The sequence below is a fragment of the Doryrhamphus excisus genome, chromosome 8, assembly GCF_030265055.1.
Source record: "Doryrhamphus excisus isolate RoL2022-K1 chromosome 8, RoL_Dexc_1.0, whole genome shotgun sequence".
In the NCBI taxonomy this organism is placed as follows: Eukaryota; Metazoa; Chordata; class Actinopteri; order Syngnathiformes; family Syngnathidae; genus Doryrhamphus; species Doryrhamphus excisus.
Window position 1 is genome coordinate 3,928,417 of NC_080473.1, and position 20,093 is coordinate 3,948,509.

Here is a 20,093-nt window from a genome sequence, read left to right on the forward strand (position 1 = left end):
ATCCTTGGTGCCTATTTCACACAGAAATTGTGCAGTAAGTTGAAAATTGACAAAAAGCACTTTTTGAGTTCGACAAGAGTTACTTTAAACAATGCCATGGCAACCATGATTAGCGATCGATATGTGGCTCTGTGGCGCAACGGATAGCGCATTGGACTTCTAGATAGTAACCAGAAGAAAGTCATTCAAAGGTTGTGGGTTCGAGTCCCACCAGAGTCGTCTTTGGTGACTATTTTACACAGAAATTGTGCAGTAAGATGAAATTGTTGAAAATCAACAATAAAGACTTTTGAGTTCAACAAGAGTTACTTTAAACAGCGCCATGGCAACCATGATTAGCTCTCAGTATGTGGCTCTGTGGCGCAATGGATAGCGCATTGGACTTCTAGATAATAACCAGGAGCAAATTGATAGATATCTGTTTTTGTTTATGTAAATGTTATGTTAAAATTTCATTTCATTCAAACACAAAAGTCACCAAATTGGATCATATTTATTCTTATTTATTATTAAGGGATTATTCTTATTTTTATTCATGTTATGTTTCATGTTATGAAACAGTTTGGCATAAAAAAGACAGCATTGTTATCCGTGCAAATTAACAGATTAACAGAAATTAACAGAAAGCAGTGTTTGATTTCAACAAGAGTTACTTTAAACTGCACCATGGCAACCATGATTAGTTCTCAGTATGTGGCTCTGTGGCGCAACGGATAGCGCATTGGACTTCTAGATCATAACCAGGAGAAAGTCATTCAAAGGTTGTGGGTTCGAGTCCCACCAGAGTCGTCTTTGGTGCCTATTTTACACAGAAATTGTGCAGTAAGATTAAATTGTTGAAAATCAACAATAAAGACTTTTCAGTTCAACAAGAGTTACTTTAAAGGGCGCCATGGCAACCATGATTAGCTCTCAGTATGTGGCTCTGTGGCGCAATGGATAGCGCATTGGATTTCTAGATAATAACCAGGAGCAAATTGATAGATGTTTATTGTTTATGTAAATGTTATGTTAAAATTTCATTTCATTCAAACACAAAAGTCACCAAATTGGATCATATTTATTCTTATTTATTATTAAGAGATTATTGTTATTTTATATTATTGGATATAGTATATATTTATTATATTATATTTATTTATATATTTTTTAGGTAGCGACAATAGCAATAGTAGATAATGGTGAAGTTTAACAACGAAACAAACTCATGGTGCAGCGCAGCTTTTAATAACCGTGTCTCCACACTAGGTGGAATGCTTGGGGTTGACTGCATCATGTTATGAAACAGTTTGGCATAAAAAAAGACAGCATTGTTATCCATGCAAATTAACAGATTAACAGAAATTAACAGAAAGCAGTTTTTGATTTCAACAAGAGTTACTTTAAACTGCGCCATGGCAACCATGATTAGCTCTCAGTATGTGGCTCTGTGGCGCAACGGATAGCGCATTGGACTTCTAGATCATAACCAAGAGAAAGTCATTCAAAGGTTGTGGGTTCGAGTCCCACCAGAGTCGGCTTTGGTGCCCATTTCACACAGAACTTGTGCAGTAGGTTGAAAATTGACAGAAAGTAGTTTTTGAGTTCGACAAGAGTTACTTTAAACAACGCCATGGCAACCATGATTAGCTAGCAATATGTGGCTCTGTGGCGCAATGGATAGCGCATTGGACCTCTAGAAGATAGCCAAGGGCAAGTCATTCAAAGGTTGTGGGTTCGAGTCCCACCAGAGTCGTCTTTGGTGACTATTTCACACAGAAATTGTGCAGCCAGTTGAAACTGTCGAAACTTAACAGAAAGCAGTTTTTGATTTCAACAAGAGTTACTTTAAACTGCGCCATGGCAACCATGATTAGGTGGCGCAATGGATCGCGCATTGGACTTCTAGAAGATGGCCAAGGGAAAGTCTTTCAAAGGTTGTGTGTTCGAGTCCCCCCAGAGTCATCCTTGGTGCCTATTTCACACAAAAATTGTGCAGTAAGTTGAAAATTGACAAAAAACAGTTTTTGAGTTCGACAAGAGTTACTTTAAACGATGCCATGGCAACCATGATTAGCTCTCGGGATGTGGCTCTGTGGCGCAATGGATAGCGCATTGGACTTCTAGATAATAACCAGGAGAAAGTCATTCAAAGGTTGTGGGTTCGAGTCCCACCAGAGTCGTCTTTGGTGCCTATTTTACACAGAAATTGTGCAGTAAGATGAAATTGTCGAAAATCAACAATTTTTGAGACTTTTGAGTTCAACAAGAGTTACATTAAACGACGCCATGGCAATGGCAATGGATAGCGCATTGGACTTCTAGATAATAACCCGGAGAAAATTGATAGATATCCATTTTTGTTTATGTAAATGTTATGTTCAAATTTAATTTCATTCAAACACAAAAGTCACCAAATTGGAACATATTTATTCTTATTTATTGTTAAGAGATTATTGTTATTTTTATTATTGGATATAGTATATTTATCAGGTAGCGACAATAGCAATAGTAGATAATGGTGAAGTTCAACAACGAAACAAACTCATGGTGCAGCGCAGCTTTTAATAACCGTGTCTCCACACTAGGTGGAATGCTTGGGGTTGACTGCATCATGTTATGAAACAGTTTGGCATAAAAAAAGACAGCATTGTTATCCGTGCAGACCCCCCCCCCCCCCCGAGCGGGAGACTGACACAGCGATGACAACACTGCTGCAACATGTCAGTCCCATATTTCCATCACTTACACAACAAGCCTCCGTCAACTTGAAGTCATGAAGAGGCCAGCAACAGCCATCTACTTTCTCTAAAAACGTGATAGACGGTAGAGCAAAGCTCCGTCTATTCCAGACACAGATTAGAACGTTGGCTATCAAGTGACGGGGGCATGCAATCTTGCAGTCAGGCAGATTTTTATGTGGAGTTTATTTTGCTTCAGGTGTGGAGATTGACGTTTCTATGTGGATGTAAAAGTGGACTCGACCCCCTCAGACGGCGGAGTTAGAGTCTCCGTATAGCAGATTTACGTCAGAGGGCTAACTCCCTCAAATGCCATCCTGTCGACACACAATCGCACAAATGACCGTGCATAACGCTCTTTTACACACACATTAAAAAAAAACATTCGCACAGAGAGATCGCTTGTTCCTCTCCCGCCAACTCTGAGACGCAGCACTTCTAGATTTCAAAGGCCAAGGTCAGAACGAGGAAGTTAGACAGTAATGAGCGTAATTAGGAGGCTGCAGCAAGGAGGGGTATTCAGTTTCTCTCCTTCTTCTTCTTTTTTTTTCCAGGATAAAGCCTTGCTTTGTCCTTTTCAACAATCCGCAAAAATGCAGAAAACAATAAACATTCTTCTGGAAATATTTGCTGCCACCAGCAGCCTTGTAAACGGGCAAGATGGCGCCTGTCGAAAAGCTAATTGGAAGTGAGTAAGAATAGGATCCAAACCTGTGGTCTTCGGGTTTTTTTTGGCCTGCAATGATGCCTTGTGTAACATGTGGTCAAATATATGGCAATATTTAACCTTATAATTGGCTCTCGACGCATATGGGTGTATAAACTTTTCTCATCGTTCCTTCTTAGTGACTTGAGTCACCATTTTGCATCGTTAATGTCCCTGGCATGTGATGTCGCCTCTCTGTCAATAACAGACGAGGGAGGTCTACAGCTCCATCTATCTCCAATGCTGTCCTTTCATCCCTTCCTAAGAGATTCAATAAAGCATCTTAACGCCTGTCATTTTGAACCATACAAGAATGAACCCGTTCTTGTCTGGGTGTGCCTTGACCTCTAGATCAGGGGTGGACAAACTTTTTGACTCACAGGCCACATTGGGTTACAAAATGTGCCGACGGGGCCATCGGGATATATATATATATATATATATAGTCATCAAATAGAACGACATGCTAGCTCACAGTGCAACAAAAAAATAACACACCCACAGGAAGTTAAGGCATCGCATAAATTAACTACTTAATACTAACTGGGTGATAAACAAAGGTTGTGGGTTCGAGTCCCACCAGAGTCGTCTTTGGTGACTATTTTACACAGAAATTGTGCAGTAAGATGAAATTGTCGAAAATCAACAATAAAGACTTTTGAGTTCAGCAAGAGTTACATTAAACTGCGCCATGGCAACCATGGTTAGCATTTGGTACGTGGCTCTGTGGCGCAATGGATAGCGCATTGGACTTCTAGATACTAACCAAAAGAAAGTCATTCAAAGGTTGTGGGTTCGAGTCCCGCCAGAGTCGTCTTTGGTGACTATTTTACACAGAAAGTGTGCAGTAAGTTGAAACTGTTGAAAATTGACAAAAATCAGTTTTTGACTTCGACAAGAGTTACTTTACACTGCGCCATGGCAACCATGATTAGCTCTCAGTATGTGGCTCTGTAGCGCAACGGATAGCGCATTGGACTTCTAGATACTAACCAGAAGAAAGTCATTCAAAGGTTGTGGGTTCGAGTCCCACCAGAGTCGTCTTTGGTGCCTATTTTACACAGAAATTGTGCAGCCAGTTGAAACTGTCGAAAGTTAACAGAAAGCAGTTTTTGAGTTCAACAAGAGTTACTTTAAACTGCGCCATGGCAACCATGGTTAGCATTTGGTACGTGGCTCTGTGGCGCAATGGATAGCGCATTGGACTTCTAGATACTATCCAAAAGAAAGTCATTCAAAGGTTGTGGGTTCGAGTCCCACCAGAGTCGTCTTTGGTGACTATTTCACACAGAAATTGTCCGTCCATCCATCAAAAATTGACGAAAAGCAGTTTTTGAGTTCGACAAGAGTTACTTTAAACTGCGCCATGGCAACCATGATTATCTCTCAGTATGTGGCTCTGTGGCGCAACGGATAGCGCATTGGACTTCTAGAAGATAACCAGGAGAAAGTCATTCAAAGGTTGTGGGTTCGAGTCCCACCAGAGTCATCTTTGGTGACTATTTTACACAGAAATTGTGCTGTCAGTTGAAATTGACAAAAAAGCAGTTTTTGAGTTCAACAAGAGTTACTTTAAATGGCGCCATGGCAACCATGATTACCTCACAGTATGTGGCTCTGTGGCGCAATGGATAGCGCATTGGACTTCTAGATAATAACCAGGAGAAAGTCATTCAAAGGTTGTGGGTTCGAGTCCCACCAGAGTCGTCTTTGGTGCCCATTTCGCACAGTTATTGTGCTGTTGAAACTGTCGAAAATTAACAGAAAGCAGTTTTTGAGTGCAAAAGTCATTCAAAGGTTGTGTGTTCGAGTCCCACCAGAGTCGTCTTTGGTGACTATTTTACACAGAAAGTGTGCAGTAAGTTGAAACTGTTGAAAATTGACAAAAATCAGTTTTTGAGTTCGACAAGAGTTACTTTACACTGCGCCATGGCAACCATGATTAGCTCTCAGTATGTGGCTCTGTGGCGCAACGGATAGCGCATTGGACTTCTAGATACTAACCAGAAGAAAGTCATTCAAAGGTTGTGGGTTCGAGTCCCACCAGAGTCGTCTTTGGGGACTATTTTACACAGAAATTGTGCAGCCAGTTGAAACTGTCGAAAATTGACAAAAAAACAGTTTTTGAGTTCAACAAGAGTTACTTTAAATGGCGCCATGGCAACCATGATTACCTCACAGTATGTGGCTCTGTGGCGCAACGGATAGCGCATTGGACTTCTAGCTAATAACCAGGAGAAAGTCATTCAAAGGTTGTGGGTTCGAGTCCCACCAGAGTCGTCTTTGGTGACTATTTCACACAGAAATTGTGCTGTCAGCTGAAAATTGACGAAAAGCAGTTTTTGAGTTTGACAAGAGTTACTTTAAACTGCGCCATGGCAATCATGATTATCTCTCAGTATGTGTCTCTGTGGCGCAACGGATAGTGCATTGGACTTCTAGACGATAACCAATGGAATGTCATTCAAAGGTTGTGGGTTCGAGTCCCACCAGAGTCGTCTTTGGTGCCCATTTCACAGAAATTGTGCTGTCAGTTGAAACTGTCGAAAATTAACAGAAAGCAGTTTTTGAGTGCAACAAGAGTTACTTTAAACTGCGCAATGGCAACCATGGTTAGCATTTGGTACGTGGCTCTGTGGCGCAATGGATAGCGCATTGGACTTCTAGATACTAACCAAAAGAAAGTCATTCAAAGGTTGTGGGTTCGAGTCCCACCAGAGTCGTCTTTGGTGACTATTTTACACAGAAATTGTGCAGCCAGTTGAAACTGTCGAAAGTTAACAGAAAGCAGTTTTTGAGTTCAACAAGAGTTACTTTAAACTGCGCCATGGCAACCATGGTTAGCATTTGGTACATGGCTCTGTGGCGCAATGGATAGCGCATTGGACTTCTAGATAATAACCAGGAGAAAGTCATTCAAAGGTTGTGGGTTCGAGTCCCACCAGAGTCGTCTTTGGTGCCTATTTCACACAGAAATTGTGCTGTCGAAAATTGACAAAAAAGCAGTTTTTGAGGTCAACAAGAGTTACTTTAAAGAAAGGCCCACGACATCCAGGGCCTTGAGGAGTTCAGGGCCAAACTCATCCACCCCGGAGCGTTTCCAAAGAAGAGTTTTTTGACTATCCCAGACTCTGGTTCCTCTACAGAAGGTATCTCAGTCAACTGAAGGTCTAAGATACCTAACAGAGAAAAGTTGTGGGTTTGAGTCCCACCAGTGTCATATTACACTGAGGTTTGGGTAAAACTCAAGACAATCAGAAACAATAGTTGCTTGTCAAAGAAGTCAAAATCACTTATAACTGCAGTAGTTATCCAACACCCAACACGCCAAAAAGCTATCATGAATGTTCTTTCAGTTGAAAACATGTAAACAGAACAATAACCACAATGGCTAAATAAAAGTTCTTACAATGGGAATCACATAAAAAGTACCAATAAACCTTTTCCATGTGGCGCAATGGAAAACATGTTGGACTTTCAGCTAGTGGATTGTCAAAGGTTGTGGGTACAAGTCCCACCAGAGTCATCTTGTCAGGCTAATTGTTATACAACAGTCCCACCACAATAGCAACCCCCTCTCCTCGTATAGCTATTGTTTGTCCTGATGTTATGGCAACAAGATAGGGAATTAACACAACAAGCATGTTTTGACTACCAACCCTTGCTGTCAGGAGTTCTACTTTCTTTCCAACAAGAGACTGTACCATAGCTCTCATCTAATGAGAACATTTTACCCTGAAAACCCCATAAAGACCCAAAGTGCTTTGTTGTTGTTTATGACAAATTGTGTGGTTTAATTGGCTATTAAAAGGTTGCCCAGCAGCTCTTTGTTCCCATTCTCCACGCTGGTGAAAAGCAGCTTTGGAGCTGAGTCATAGCAGACGTCATGACCCCGTTCCTGACGTGTACCGACCTTTAGTTTTTATTTTTTTTTGCATGCTTAACAGCTCAATTTGACTGAAAACGAGTTGACCGTTAAACTTGAAAAGAGCTTTTACTTTTTTAATAATAGAGAAAGTTTGGATGGAGGTCTGGGTGGCTCTTGTAAACTTTAGTGAGAGTGACGGGATACATTTATAATTTCAAGGGCAGGACTGGAATAATAATCCTGAGAGCTAGTTCTTATAATTTTTTCTTTGTTGGATTGTGCGCGGTGACGTGATAATCTTACACAATCTTACAATACAATACAAAGTAAAACCGAGCTAATCAATAGGATTTGGGAAAGGAATAATACACTACCATTACCAAGTGTCAGACACCATATTTACAGAGACGCTGGAATAGATGTGTATACCGTATTTTCTGGACTATAAATCACTCCAAGTCGCAAAATACTAAAAATGCATAATTTGGTAGAAAAAAAACATACATAAGTCGCACTGGAGTATAAGTCGCACATTGGTACATATATGGTGTACATTTGACTTGTATTACCACACATTTATAAATTATTACTGATTTTTGGTGAATGATATGTGTTTTTTACAGAACAAAATGACCGATTTTTGGTGGGAAAAAAATATATAGAAATAATAATCTGCAAATTTGAGGGATTGTGAATGCTGCTTTGCCTGGCCAACATTGTTAACTAACTTTTCTACTAATTGACTATGCTGATGGATACTTACAATGATAGGCTTAAGAAAAATAGTTCCTGCCAAGATAATATCATTAATCTTTAATCTCTAAAGTTTGTACAATTAAATTTTTGATTTTCTTTGAACTTTGGCAGTCTTGAATTACCTACCTATATTGTAATATGAGAATCAATAGCGGTATTGGAAACCTGGGTATGAGCGGTATTGATATTTTGCTATAAATCAGTCCATTACCAGTGAACACGTGAACGGAACTTTTTTCCTTCAAAGCTGAGAGCTCATGCATCTTGTTATCAGGTCTGTCTGTCACCCTGCCAGGCTCAGGTTGGGTCCAGACACGTAGTCTGGACAGTGTCTGGGGTCAAGGCCCTCCTGCAGAGCCCTCCTCATAGGTCACATCCTGTCCGAAAGGGCTGGAGAGAGGGAGGGGACGGTGGGCTCCTCTTACCGTAAGAGGAGGGAGGCTGAATGTCAAAGGTCGGGGCGGCATTCTCAGGTTTCAAAGCATGCTCGGGGGCCGAGGTCGCGGGGGTTACTGTGGGTAGTTTAGCTCTAGTTAGGGCCACTGTGTCATTGCACATCACGGTAATGGCTTCCGCAATTAAACACTAAAAATGGAAGCAGTTATATCCTCTTGTTAAAGTGGAAAGGGGAAGGGGGGGTAGTGATGATGTCCATTCACATGATTGACCCCCTCTTTATGGCCTCCTTACCTGCTGTGTGGTGCAGCACATCGAGGGATTTGAGAAGGTGTTTTCTTACTCAGCAATCAACAATTGAGGACAGCTCAGCTTTTTCAGCCTGAGTGGACAAACACAACCTCAGTGTGAGATCACTGTTTGGAATAAAAGCGCTCTGGCTCCACTGGATTGAGGAGTGTGAGTTGGAGTGTGTGTGTGGAAGTGCAACTGACTGTGGAAGATGGATGGTGGAGCGGAAAAGGCCCTTGTACTTTACAGAGTCAACACCACAGGAGATGTAGAAAAGGGCTACAAGTGCCAAAATCGTTTTTTTGGGACTATTTACTTTTAAGTGACCCATATCTGACTTGTTACTGCATTTTCTGAACACCAAAAACAAGCAGTACATGCCTTAAACTCTGCTAAACAACCATACAGGGGTAAATTTAAGGCCAGCTGCAAACTGCAAGGAAATTAAAGTCAACTCACAACACCTGCATGCAACAATCGACGATAATAACAATAGATTATAGCAAATTCACAATGGTAAGAAACACTTTTAATATAGTGATTATCACCAATTTCTGTACACCAGTTACTGATTGTGTATTTCACTCAAAATGTATGTTTTGAATAGTTTTATTTATATTTTTTAGTAATGATTTCTTCCTATTTTATCACTTTGATTACTTTTTAATCTTATTTCTCTCCTTAATTTTCACATTTTTATTTCTTACTTTCCCTCAACAACGCACAAGGTTTATAGTGTTCTTATTTTAATTAATTTGAATTTATTTTTTATTTCCTATGTGCTTCTTGATGGCTGCATGGCAGACGAGTGGTTAGCGTACAGGCCACACAGCGAGGAAACCGGAGTTTGATTCCACCCTCGGCCATCTCAGGTGGAATTTGCATGTCCTCCCCGTGCATGCGTGGGTTTTCTCCGGGTACTCCGGTTTCCTCCCACATTCCAAAAACATGCTAGGCTAATTGGCGACTCCAAATATTCTATATGTATGAATGTGAGTGTGAATGGTTGTTTGTCTATATGTGCTCTCTGATTGGCTGGCAACTAGACCGCCTCTCGCCCGAAGGAGGGGTGGATAAGCGGAGCACAGAAATTAATTATTTTTCATCCATCCACCCATTTTCTACAATGCTGATGCTCATTAGGGTCGCGGGGGTGCTGGATCATATCACAGCTGTCTTCGGGCGAGAGGCGGGGTACACCCTGGACTGGTCGCCGGCCAACTTTAACGATTTAATGTTAATTTATTATTTATTATTGTTAATTTATTTTGTAAAAAATATTTATTAAATGTAACAATTATAGCATAATAATTGTTTTTTGGATGAATAACGTTTTAACCGGATTTTAGAATTAAAGAGGTTGCCAAAATCTTATAAATTAAGATAGCATTGAGCAACACACTTTTTTCACTGTTTTCATTTTTTCACATGACTAAACTACAGTAAACCTCGGATATATCGGATTCAATTGTTCCCACTGGTTTTGTCCGATATAAGCGAAATCCGTTACATGCGTGTACCGGAAAATGTCCGTTTTACGCATATATCGGATTTATATCCGGTATATGCATAAATCAGATTTTATCCGTTATAAAAAGGCACTTCCTTGACTATGTTTCCAATGTACCTGGACGCCCAGGCAACGCTGCAAACGCTGCAAATGACGTCGTATAGCGGCCTGTCACGATTCGGCGAATCGGAGCGCCACGATGCGGCCATCCGATATATGCGAGGGAAATTTTATGGAAATGCATTGGAACGGGACTGGAGATTTTGTCCGAAATAGGCAAAATCCGTTATAAAAAATCCGATATATGCAATGAATTTTTATTGGAAATGCATTACAGAAAAATTGGTTCTTTTTTATCTGTCCATTGTGAGCAAATTTCCGATATATCCGAGTCTGATATATCCGAGGTTTACTGTACTTCTACTCCTGAACGGCTGCACACAAAAGGGCAAAGCATCCACCCGTACTGTACTGCCTGTGCTATTTTTTTCTTGGGATATACACCACATGGGAGCGCCATTTAAAAAAAACACAAGTTTAAAAATGGCGTGTTTATTTAATGAGCTCTGGAAAACACCCATGGTAACCTAAAGGCAGTTCATCGAACTAACACAAATTTGGTACACAACACTTTGGGGGACTGTCAAGCATGTGTGTGTAAAATCTGAGCAAGATTGGTTGAAAAACATGGCCGCCATCAATCAAAACATCTTTACTTAGCACTGTCAATTAAATAGTCATTGAGTGTTTGTCTAATGCCCTGTGATTGGCTGGCGACCAGACCAGGGTGTACCCCGCCTCTCGCCTGAAGACGGCTGGGATAGGCTCCAGCAGCCCCCGCGACCCTCGTGAGGAAAAGCGGCAGAAAATGAATGAATGAATGAATGTTTGTCTAATTATAAAAAAATGAGGACATATCTTTAAACACAGCCTATAGGGGGCGCCACAACTGCCATTTACCTGACCAAAATAAAATCACCCCACGGTTGTCTCACTGTACGACAGTTAGAAAGAGGTCATTCTTTTGAAGAATAAGTCATTGTGCCGTGGGTTCCAACTGAGAAAATGAATGCAGATATTCAGACGGGGGGAGAAAGGGCATCTCTGTGAAAAAGAAAGCGTTGGCGTGGGTGTGGACGAAACAAAAGAGACTGCTGCTAGGAGCCAAGAGCGACACAAAAGTTACAAGCCCGTAACAAAATGTTCTGAGGAGTTCTGAAAGCTTCAAGTTGGATCATGTTGATGTGTGTGTTTTTGTATGACCAGATCAGAGAAGCGCAACACTTCTGCAGGTGTTATCTGACTTACTTACTGATAAAGTGCACAGCGTGGCGTGAGGCGAGGCGAGGCGACGGCTGTCCAGCCGGGCCCTGCAGAAGGGAGAGCGGGTCAGGCTTACATAACCGCCTCCACAAACTGCCAACAGCTGGCGGGGTCCGAGCTAAAGCCTCTCTGGGTGCTGATCCAGATGTCATGTGTCTGTCGGTAAGCACTTGAGAAGGACCGAGAGACCCCGGACACGACCGGTTCTGTTTCCCATCATAATGAATCTGCTCAGCAACGAACATGTGTTTTGATCCGGGGCCAAGAACACAGAGAAAGAAAAGAGAAAAAAGCCACACTGACTCACACTGATCCACTTAGGCATTTCAAACACTTTGAATTAAACAAGTGATGATGGAATGGAACACTTTGGAGACGGTGACCGCTCGTTAACATTTATCAGCATGAGGTAAAGTGCGTGTCTTGAATGCATCATGGTGAGATAAAGGGTTAAAGATGTGAAAAACTGCAGGATCAAAAAAGGCAATTTCGTCGCAATTCAAACATGATTAATAAATACACCGCGTCCCTGAAAATGTTGTGTGTCGCTTTTTAATCAGCGCCAATCAGTTCATAGACCAGTGACTTTTCACCTTCATCAATAGTCATTTGGATTATAGCGTTATATGAAAGGCTTAGGGAATTTTCCGTCCATAATCCTATTAAAATGTCACACAGCAGTGATGGAATATTACCAGAAGAAAAAAAAGCGAAAAAAAAAAATCATAGTAAAAACTTTTGAAGCATAACAATGGCTAAATTATCTGAAATACAAATATAAGGCATTCGAAAACACGCATATGTATTCTACACTGGTCACTAGGTGTAATGTTACCGTAATGCTGTGCCTCTCAAAAAGTGGGGCGGCCTGCCAACATGTATGAACTGGTTCTACTCAGCATGCAATTTGACTCTTGAATATGCTTGTATGCTTCACTGTTCTACATTTGGTTTCATTTTGATTTTTTTTTTTTCAGGTTCGGGTTCAGTCTATAAAGCACAGATAAATAAATAGACAGTTGAGAATCATCAGTTTCTCAATAGCGCTTGAAAACGTATAGAAAATAATTGAGAACGACTTCTGCAATGTTCAGTGAGACACACAAGCACCAGACTTGGCCATAACCCACTCCAAACTAAAATCCAACTCTGAAACCCTGTCTGCCTGCCCAGCACCAGAGCACATTTTAACCAAAACACACATGCATGACTCTTATTTGTATGTTAAATGTCTTATTTTCTCTTAGTATGTCTACTATATTCTGTAATAGGAGTGTTCAAGTGACTATATGGGTGTTATATAATGTCTGGAGGGCTCTAATAATGTTTAAAAATTGTATTTAGTAGGTTGTCAACAGTTTTCTATGCTGTAATTTTTCTAAAAAAAGGTATCTTTCTTTGCAGAAATTCAGTTATCACATTTGGGTTTTGGTTAACCGCAACAAACAGGAGATTACTGTGTTCTAAAACGTACAAAAACTGAGACAACTTTCAACCAAGGAAATAATGTAGATCCAATTAATCCGGCCCAGACACCTCGAAAACAAACAAAAAAATACATTTTATAGAGAATAATTCTAGTTTTACAAACTTAAAACAATGAGAAGTAATTATAAATGAGGAATGGATGAAAGTTAATGTTGATGCGAACTTCCTGTACATCCTGGCGGTGTTTCTAACCTTTTTCGTGAAAGTGCGGGCACTCACATTTCTTCCATATTAAAATAAAAAATGCACATAAAGCGAATCAGCATTGGTGTTTTTTGTTTGAGCACTTGATTTTGTGCAATATTGCACAATAACCGATGCTAGAACCGAATCATGCGACAACTGGGGTGTATGAAAACCGAGGTTTGACTGTACGGCTCCTGCACCAGACCGGTGACTGGTGGGTAGTCCGGGCTTTATTTTAAGATGTGTAGCGAAGCCTGCTTTCTGCAATGTGTGAAGTACAAGCTTTTTTGTTCATGATGTTATGAAAAAAAAGCATGCTGTAGAGAGACATGTTGCTGTTAGAACACAATATGCCGTGCCGTGGTCTACTTCTGTTTTGGCCACAGTACAGGTACACTACCGCTAAAAAGTTTGTTCTGTTTGTCACTGTTGTTGTTATGGGAATTCTTGTTGCTGCTGTTTTTGTCTCTCTCACTTTGCAAATGGGATCATTTGCAATTTTTTTTGTTTTCCAAAGAAAAACTAATTTTCATGCATTTCACAAACATTTTTATCCATTTCACAAACAATTATAATTAATCAGATGATTTTCAAAGAAGGATCTACATTTTTGCATAGAGGCCTACTATCAACAACTGTCAGTCCTCTGCATCAATCTCCTGGTATGGCTGCTAATCCAAGTTCATCATTTTATAAGGCTAATTGATGATTAGAAAAGCCATCTAAAAATCTAAACTGGGTCTAACAAGGACAGAAAAACGCTGCACAACTGTGCAAGAGAGTGTGTAGTTTAAGACAAAGATGCCTCACAGCTGCACTAAATAGTAGCCATCAAACACCAGTGTCAGTATCAACAGTGAAGCGGCGACTTCAGGATGCTGGACTTCATAGCAGGACTGCCAAGAAAAAGCCATATCTCAGACTAGCCAAAGAAAATTCCAAGTGATCCCAAACTTTTGAGCGGTATAGTGTATATTGTTGTTGGCCATGTTTGGATTACTTGGGCCTGTCAGTGGTGTTGTCACACAAGTCACGTGGCAGCAGAATTAATCAGCTTTGCACCTTCTGACATTATCAACGACCTCTAAACCTCTGACTGCTTTCGGCGGCATCTGTTTACTCCCTGAATAAAAATCACGCGTTTGTTGATGATTGCTCTGACTTGACCTGTGGGTGAGTCCCCGGCATTATCTGAGTTGTCCAAACAGGGAAGGAGGATTTATTGAGGTGTGTGTGTATGCATATGGATACCACAGGACAAACAACGCATGCAGAGCTCTTTGTCGGCTTATCTGTCCCATATGAAAGATGAAAGCACAGCAGGCTGCCAGCAATCAAACAGAGCGAGGGAAAATAAACTGATAAAGGCGGACAAAGAAAATGAAAGCAGCACAAATAAGAGCACAGGGAAGGAATAAGTTAGATGTGTCCCCACTTCTCTTGGATATAAAAAGGTAATTCCTTTCACTGCTGACGACTAACAATTACAGAAAATCACCATTTATTTGCTTGACTACAATTTTTGTCATCTTGGAAAACACCGTCCACGTAGAGACATCGGCATCAGTGATACTGGCACTACATTTACTTGGTATCGTATCAACATCAAAAATGCTAGTGCAGCCCACCTCTTGTCCTGTTAATTGTCTGTTCAGACGGGTTCGTTCAATGTGGTTTGTTTTTTACAGTTCCTTTGACACTGCTGCTGAATAACATGCCCCACATACAATCTGGCGCTTAACACCGAAACTGAGTACAAACAGCGGATACTTTCCTTATCAAGCAGCGTGTGGTTAATGTCCAGCCAACGCTTCAACACAACCGGCAATATTCTGACATAAGTGGAGTTATGTATTAACTATAATCTCAACAGATAGAGTTTCTATTGTACGTCACAGTCGGGGAGATAATGAGGTCGCTTCTATAGTCTAAAAGAGCCTAATTGTCCTTTCAGCCGTCTGCTCGATCACAGCAAAGCCGAGTGAAATTACGCAAGATTCCGCTGACTTTAAAAGCAAGATCATAAACTTGTGAGGGGGCACCTTGCAAAGGTGCACTCGTGAATGGAGTGATAAAAAAAAAGATTCCATAAAGGCTCTGTTAAGTTAGCTTGCCGCGTGATAACAGCAAACACACTAAAATGCTAACTATTAGTTAGTTTCCCATTATTTTTAAGCTAAGATAACATTGCTAATTAGCATTGAACAGTTAAGTCTCACTGGATGGTAGCTAGCAAACTGGCTACCTTGTCGTCGTCATTCAAAAGATTTCGCTTTCAGTATAAATTAAGCTAATGTTGCTAATTAGTATGGAACAGCTAAAATTACAAGTGTTAGGGCCACATTGAAAAATAATAATCTGAGATTCCGAGAATATAGTCGGAAATGTATGTAAATAAAGTCAGAAATTGATAAGAATAAGTTGTAAATTTACGTCATTTAAGTCATACATTTACAAGAATAAAGTCATAAATTTACAAGAAAAAAGTCATTATATTCCGAGAAAAAAAGTCGTAGATTTATGAGAAAAAAAGTTGTAAAAAGTGGTACATTTTAAAGAAAAAGTAGTAAATTTACAAAAAAAATCGTAATATTATGACCAAAAAAAAAACGTAAATTTAGGAGAATAAAGTCATAATATTATGTGTCATTGGGTCATACATGTCAGAGGGAATATAGAGCATCGCTCTTCAGGAAGGAAGGAAACTTTCCCCTTACTTTTATTTATAATGTAGCAGCAAAACAGAGCAGTTGAGCACAGACAGATTAGCATGTCTAGCCCTTCTCACTTCCGCCAAAAGTTCCCCCTTTTCATAGCTGTCTCAGGCAAGGCCTGTAACATAAAGTTTTTAAAAATTCTCATAAATCTATGACTTTATTCTCATAGTATTACAACTTTTTTTATTACATAAAATGATCAATTTTATGATTAAGATTCAGATTGCAACATGGCTCCGTTTAGTATGAACATATCAGCTAACTTTTCATTTGGCTACATGAACTCATAAAGTCAGGAAATGCAAGGATGAGGAGACGCTAAAAAAACAAAAAAACAAAAAAAAAAACACTGAGCTGTTAAAAAAAGAGGCCCAGCTGACCTTGCGACACGACCGCTTGCTTCACCTCCCGTAATGAGACTGAACTGTAGGGGGGTTTTATGTAAGCTTATTAAAATAATAATCCTGCTAGTAACACACTTTACAGACATGCTAGCTTTGCTTTGCTTGGTGAAAATAGCCAAAATCACAACAGAATTGCACGACCTGACATGAGCAAAATGATCCCACAGACGGGCGAAGGTGTTCAGCTTAGTGAAAGGCTGATTCACGTTGAAGATTCACACCGTTCAATCAGAAGCCCAGACATATCGCATCGCATTACAAGAGCTTGGGCAACACTTAATCCCAAAGACAATGTACAAAGTGGACTACGGTCTACATAGTTCATGTCGCTCTGTAATCCCACCCAGCGAGTCATTATGCTAGCAGTTATCTAAGGGGGGGCCCTGCAAGAAATCCTTCACCGACTCTCAAACGTCAAAAGAGATTACGAAGCCATTCTTTCATTCCAAGGAGTCCAGGCACGGTCGTCCCTGAGACAATTCTCACTAGTTACGTAAAGTTTACATCAGACGGGGGCAAACAGCTCGCAATCATAGCTAGCATGGACTTGATTTTAGCTATGTTTTTTTGTTTCTCATAATATTACAACAAAATCTTTTTTAAAATGTTGCAGGTCTATGCAACTAAAATAACATTTTTAGTTTATTCTTGTAAAATTCTTCAATTCTCGTTAGAATATTATGTATAATATTCAATATAATTATAATATATATTTTTACTTCATTCTTATAAAGTAGCAGCTTTTTTTCCAATTCTGCTCTTGATTTTTTTTAAATAAATTATAGAATTTTTACATTTTCCAAAAATTTTAACTTCCTTCATGTACGTTTTGTTCTTGTTTTTAGACTTTATTCCCATCCCATTCAGATATTTCATAATATTCTTTTTCACAAAAAAACATGTATTTGCTGTTTTGTTTCTTTCTCTTAGTATTATGACTTAGAAATATCTCTTTTTTTAATATTTCAATTTTAAATGCAGTTTTATGTGGGCACTTGATTTTGCGGCATAATGCCATACAGGTAAAGAAAAAAACTAGTGCAATATTGTACTCAAACTGGGGCACAATTTTGGCACATCAACAAAAATTGAATCATACACCGAGGGTTAATGAGTCTATCCCAGTTGAGGACAAAGCAAAGATGTTGGCAACATAAATCCAACTGGCAGAGGTGATGATAATTTGAAAATTCGGTGTACTTTCAACAATCAACCACAGATTTCATATTGAGCACTAACGACTGCCAAAAAACCGCACAAATCTGCCTTTACCCGATTAGCTTGTCATAAAAAAAGCTTGAGAAGGCCACTCGAGGTTTTATGGGGGGCATTTATTCCCACTTCCACCATATTGTTTGAGATTAGTGGGAAGAAATTTCTGCGTTGTCAGTCATTTATAGTGGCAATCAGACTTTCCAGCTTATTAAGCCCATATTATGGTTTCAGAACAATGCCGCCAGAGACAACAATGCCTCATTGCAGGGTGATTGCTGGCAAGTGGAGCTATGACTGTGACTGTCCTGATTAGACAGACCACTTGGCAACACTTCTACGTGTAAAGCTATACCGTAGACAAAGTGCCAGGACAACACACACACTATATTAGCCGCATCCTCCCCCATCATTAAGCAAAGACAGCCAGCTACACTAACTGCCTATTGTTGTATATTTGGCTATGAATAGCAGCAAAATCCTTTTGGAAGCGATTTGAGCCCACATACTTCGCAGTCTTGGTGCCAGTGAGACCTCTGCCACTAAATCTTTGGATTCATATTAACTCTTTCACAACGTCGACTCAATTTCTAGACCTCAGACATTTCTTTTTAAATATGTATCTTCATAAATGACGTGCATGTTTCAGACTATGAAAGATGTTCTGGAAATGTTTTTAAAAAATCATGAAAATAGTGAATATATTTTTAAAATTCTTTACAGTTTAAGGATACATATATTTAAATCTAAATTTGCCAACATTGTGGGTTTCACTGCCAGACGGTCTAGTCGTATTACATCACTTCATTGTACAAGCATGCTGCATGTTGACAATATGTTGTGAGTGTAAGTTAGAATCCTGTCTTAACATGTACAATTATGTCAAACATATAAGTGGTTAGTGTGCAGGCCACACAGCAAGGAGACCCGAGTTTGAGTTATTGCTGTAAGAGCATTGAATGCAACTCATCTGGCATCAGCACTCATCAAAGATGTGGAGGGCGGGGCAATGATCTGATTGGCTGAACAACACGGTTAAAAAGGCCATGAAATATATAAATTGATCAGACATTGGTCATTGAAAAAATCTTTCAAATTGTTCATTCATTCATTTTCTAGCGCTTATCCTCACGAGAGTCACAGGGGTGCTGGAGCCGATCCCAGCTGTCTTCAGGCGAGAGGCGGGGTACACCCTGGACTGGTCACCAGCCAATCACAGGGCACATATAGACAAACAACCATTCACACTCACATTCATACCTACGGACAATTTGGAATCGACAATTAACCTAGCATGTTTTTGGAATGTGGGAGGAAACTGGAGTAGCTGGAAAAAACCCACGCATGCACGGGGAGAACATGCAAACTCCACAAAGGGATGGCCGAGTGTGGAATAGAACCCGGGTCTCCTAGCTGTGAGGCCTGCGTGCTAACCACTCGGCTAAAATTGTTCATAATTCTATTAAATAAATGGACATTATAGTAAATATGTTGTCATACATCAAGATTGTATGCTGCCGATTCCGATACCAATACCCATCACATTAATTATCTGTCCAATTTATTTCTGATGAGCGCTAGGCCCGCCATTACACATTTCCGATAGTCCCTTGCAAATTGGTAATGTTCATTAAACTACAAGACACAAATAGTGTTGGGAGGACAAGACATAATTAGTATAATAATGACAACAATAGAGACTTGGAAAAGTTAGTACATACCCAATAGACGTAACATCCACTTTCCTGTGCGAGACTAACGAGCCGTGGTAAAAAAAAAAAAGTCATTTGGAGTCCAAGACAAGAAGGCAGAAGGATAATCCTAGCTAGCAAGCTATTTAGCTAGCTATAGCCGCTAACATATATCGTCCAGCTAGGCAAAGCGTGTAAAGAAAGATGCACGAGAAGTCGAACACCAATTCGTTTGACCAAGGAGTGATCAAACACACTGGCATCGATTGGCGTTGCCTGTGTCGAGCTGTCAAATAAAAACCATTGCGCCTTTAAAGCAGAGAGTTGATTCTCACAGCAATACGCGGTACTGATGGAAAATTCGGCTCATTTTAAAGAGTCAGTTCTTGTTAGCTCGGCTCCCAGGTTATTTGTTTTCTTGTGACTCTCATTTTAGAGAGTCGGTTTCTTTAAGGCGACTCACTGAAACAACAACTTTTTCCGCTTCCAGGTTCCCCCTCAGGTATGTTTGTTGTTTTCATTCATTCATTCATTCATTTTCTACCGCTTTTCCTCACGAGGGTCGCGGGGGTGCTGGAGCCTATCCCAGCTGTCTTCGGGCGTAAGGCGGGGTACACCCTGGACTGGTCGCCAGCCAATCACAGGGCACATATAGACAAACAACCATTCACACTCACATTCATACCTATGGACAATTTGGAGTGGCCAATTAACCTAGCATGTTTTTGGAATGTGGGAGGAAAACCCGGAGAAAACCCACGCATGCACGGGGAGAACATGCAAACTCCACACAGAGTTGCCCGAGGGTGGGATTGAACCCTGGTC

The 20,093-nt window shown here is 40.2% G+C and overlaps 1 long non-coding RNA gene and 14 other non-coding genes across 15 annotated transcripts; 14 read left to right on the plus strand and 1 right to left on the minus strand.

The window, feature by feature from the left end:
* Nucleotides 1-125: 125 nt before the first annotated feature.
* On the plus strand, nucleotides 126-219 carry trnar-ucu (transfer RNA arginine (anticodon UCU)). Its single transcript has 2 exons — nucleotides 126-162; nucleotides 184-219. It is a non-coding gene; the product is annotated as a tRNA-Arg (tRNA).
* Nucleotides 220-695: 476 nt separating this feature from the next.
* On the plus strand, nucleotides 696-789 carry trnar-ucu (transfer RNA arginine (anticodon UCU)). The gene is made up of 2 exons: nucleotides 696-732; nucleotides 754-789. It is a non-coding gene; the product is annotated as a tRNA-Arg (tRNA).
* A 634-nt stretch (nucleotides 790-1,423) lies between these two features.
* On the plus strand, nucleotides 1,424-1,517 carry trnar-ucu (transfer RNA arginine (anticodon UCU)). Its single transcript has 2 exons — nucleotides 1,424-1,460; nucleotides 1,482-1,517. It is a non-coding gene; the product is annotated as a tRNA-Arg (tRNA).
* Nucleotides 1,518-1,641: 124 nt separating this feature from the next.
* Nucleotides 1,642-1,735, plus strand: trnar-ucu (transfer RNA arginine (anticodon UCU)). The gene is made up of 2 exons: nucleotides 1,642-1,678; nucleotides 1,700-1,735. It is a non-coding gene; the product is annotated as a tRNA-Arg (tRNA).
* A 333-nt stretch (nucleotides 1,736-2,068) lies between these two features.
* Nucleotides 2,069-2,162, plus strand: trnar-ucu (transfer RNA arginine (anticodon UCU)). Its single transcript has 2 exons — nucleotides 2,069-2,105; nucleotides 2,127-2,162. It is a non-coding gene; the product is annotated as a tRNA-Arg (tRNA).
* A 1,984-nt stretch (nucleotides 2,163-4,146) lies between these two features.
* On the plus strand, nucleotides 4,147-4,240 carry trnar-ucu (transfer RNA arginine (anticodon UCU)). Its single transcript has 2 exons — nucleotides 4,147-4,183; nucleotides 4,205-4,240. It is a non-coding gene; the product is annotated as a tRNA-Arg (tRNA).
* Nucleotides 4,241-4,373: 133 nt separating this feature from the next.
* On the plus strand, nucleotides 4,374-4,467 carry trnar-ucu (transfer RNA arginine (anticodon UCU)). Its single transcript has 2 exons — nucleotides 4,374-4,410; nucleotides 4,432-4,467. It is a non-coding gene; the product is annotated as a tRNA-Arg (tRNA).
* A 133-nt stretch (nucleotides 4,468-4,600) lies between these two features.
* trnar-ucu (transfer RNA arginine (anticodon UCU)) lies at nucleotides 4,601-4,694 on the plus strand. Its single transcript has 2 exons — nucleotides 4,601-4,637; nucleotides 4,659-4,694. It is a non-coding gene; the product is annotated as a tRNA-Arg (tRNA).
* A 127-nt stretch (nucleotides 4,695-4,821) lies between these two features.
* Nucleotides 4,822-4,915, plus strand: trnar-ucu (transfer RNA arginine (anticodon UCU)). The gene is made up of 2 exons: nucleotides 4,822-4,858; nucleotides 4,880-4,915. It is a non-coding gene; the product is annotated as a tRNA-Arg (tRNA).
* Nucleotides 4,916-5,039: 124 nt separating this feature from the next.
* trnar-ucu (transfer RNA arginine (anticodon UCU)) lies at nucleotides 5,040-5,133 on the plus strand. The gene is made up of 2 exons: nucleotides 5,040-5,076; nucleotides 5,098-5,133. It is a non-coding gene; the product is annotated as a tRNA-Arg (tRNA).
* Nucleotides 5,134-5,384: 251 nt separating this feature from the next.
* On the plus strand, nucleotides 5,385-5,478 carry trnar-ucu (transfer RNA arginine (anticodon UCU)). The gene is made up of 2 exons: nucleotides 5,385-5,421; nucleotides 5,443-5,478. It is a non-coding gene; the product is annotated as a tRNA-Arg (tRNA).
* A 134-nt stretch (nucleotides 5,479-5,612) lies between these two features.
* trnar-ucu (transfer RNA arginine (anticodon UCU)) lies at nucleotides 5,613-5,706 on the plus strand. Its single transcript has 2 exons — nucleotides 5,613-5,649; nucleotides 5,671-5,706. It is a non-coding gene; the product is annotated as a tRNA-Arg (tRNA).
* Nucleotides 5,707-6,055: 349 nt separating this feature from the next.
* trnar-ucu (transfer RNA arginine (anticodon UCU)) lies at nucleotides 6,056-6,149 on the plus strand. The gene is made up of 2 exons: nucleotides 6,056-6,092; nucleotides 6,114-6,149. It is a non-coding gene; the product is annotated as a tRNA-Arg (tRNA).
* Nucleotides 6,150-6,282: 133 nt separating this feature from the next.
* trnar-ucu (transfer RNA arginine (anticodon UCU)) lies at nucleotides 6,283-6,376 on the plus strand. Its single transcript has 2 exons — nucleotides 6,283-6,319; nucleotides 6,341-6,376. It is a non-coding gene; the product is annotated as a tRNA-Arg (tRNA).
* A 2,128-nt stretch (nucleotides 6,377-8,504) lies between these two features.
* Nucleotides 8,505-19,615, minus strand: LOC131134425 (uncharacterized). Its single transcript, XR_009131392.1, has 3 exons — nucleotides 19,299-19,615; nucleotides 8,741-8,828; nucleotides 8,505-8,562 (listed from the first exon to the last, which is right to left on the minus strand). It is a non-coding gene; the product is annotated as an uncharacterized LOC131134425 (long non-coding RNA).
* Between the last annotated feature and the right edge of the window lie 478 nt (nucleotides 19,616-20,093).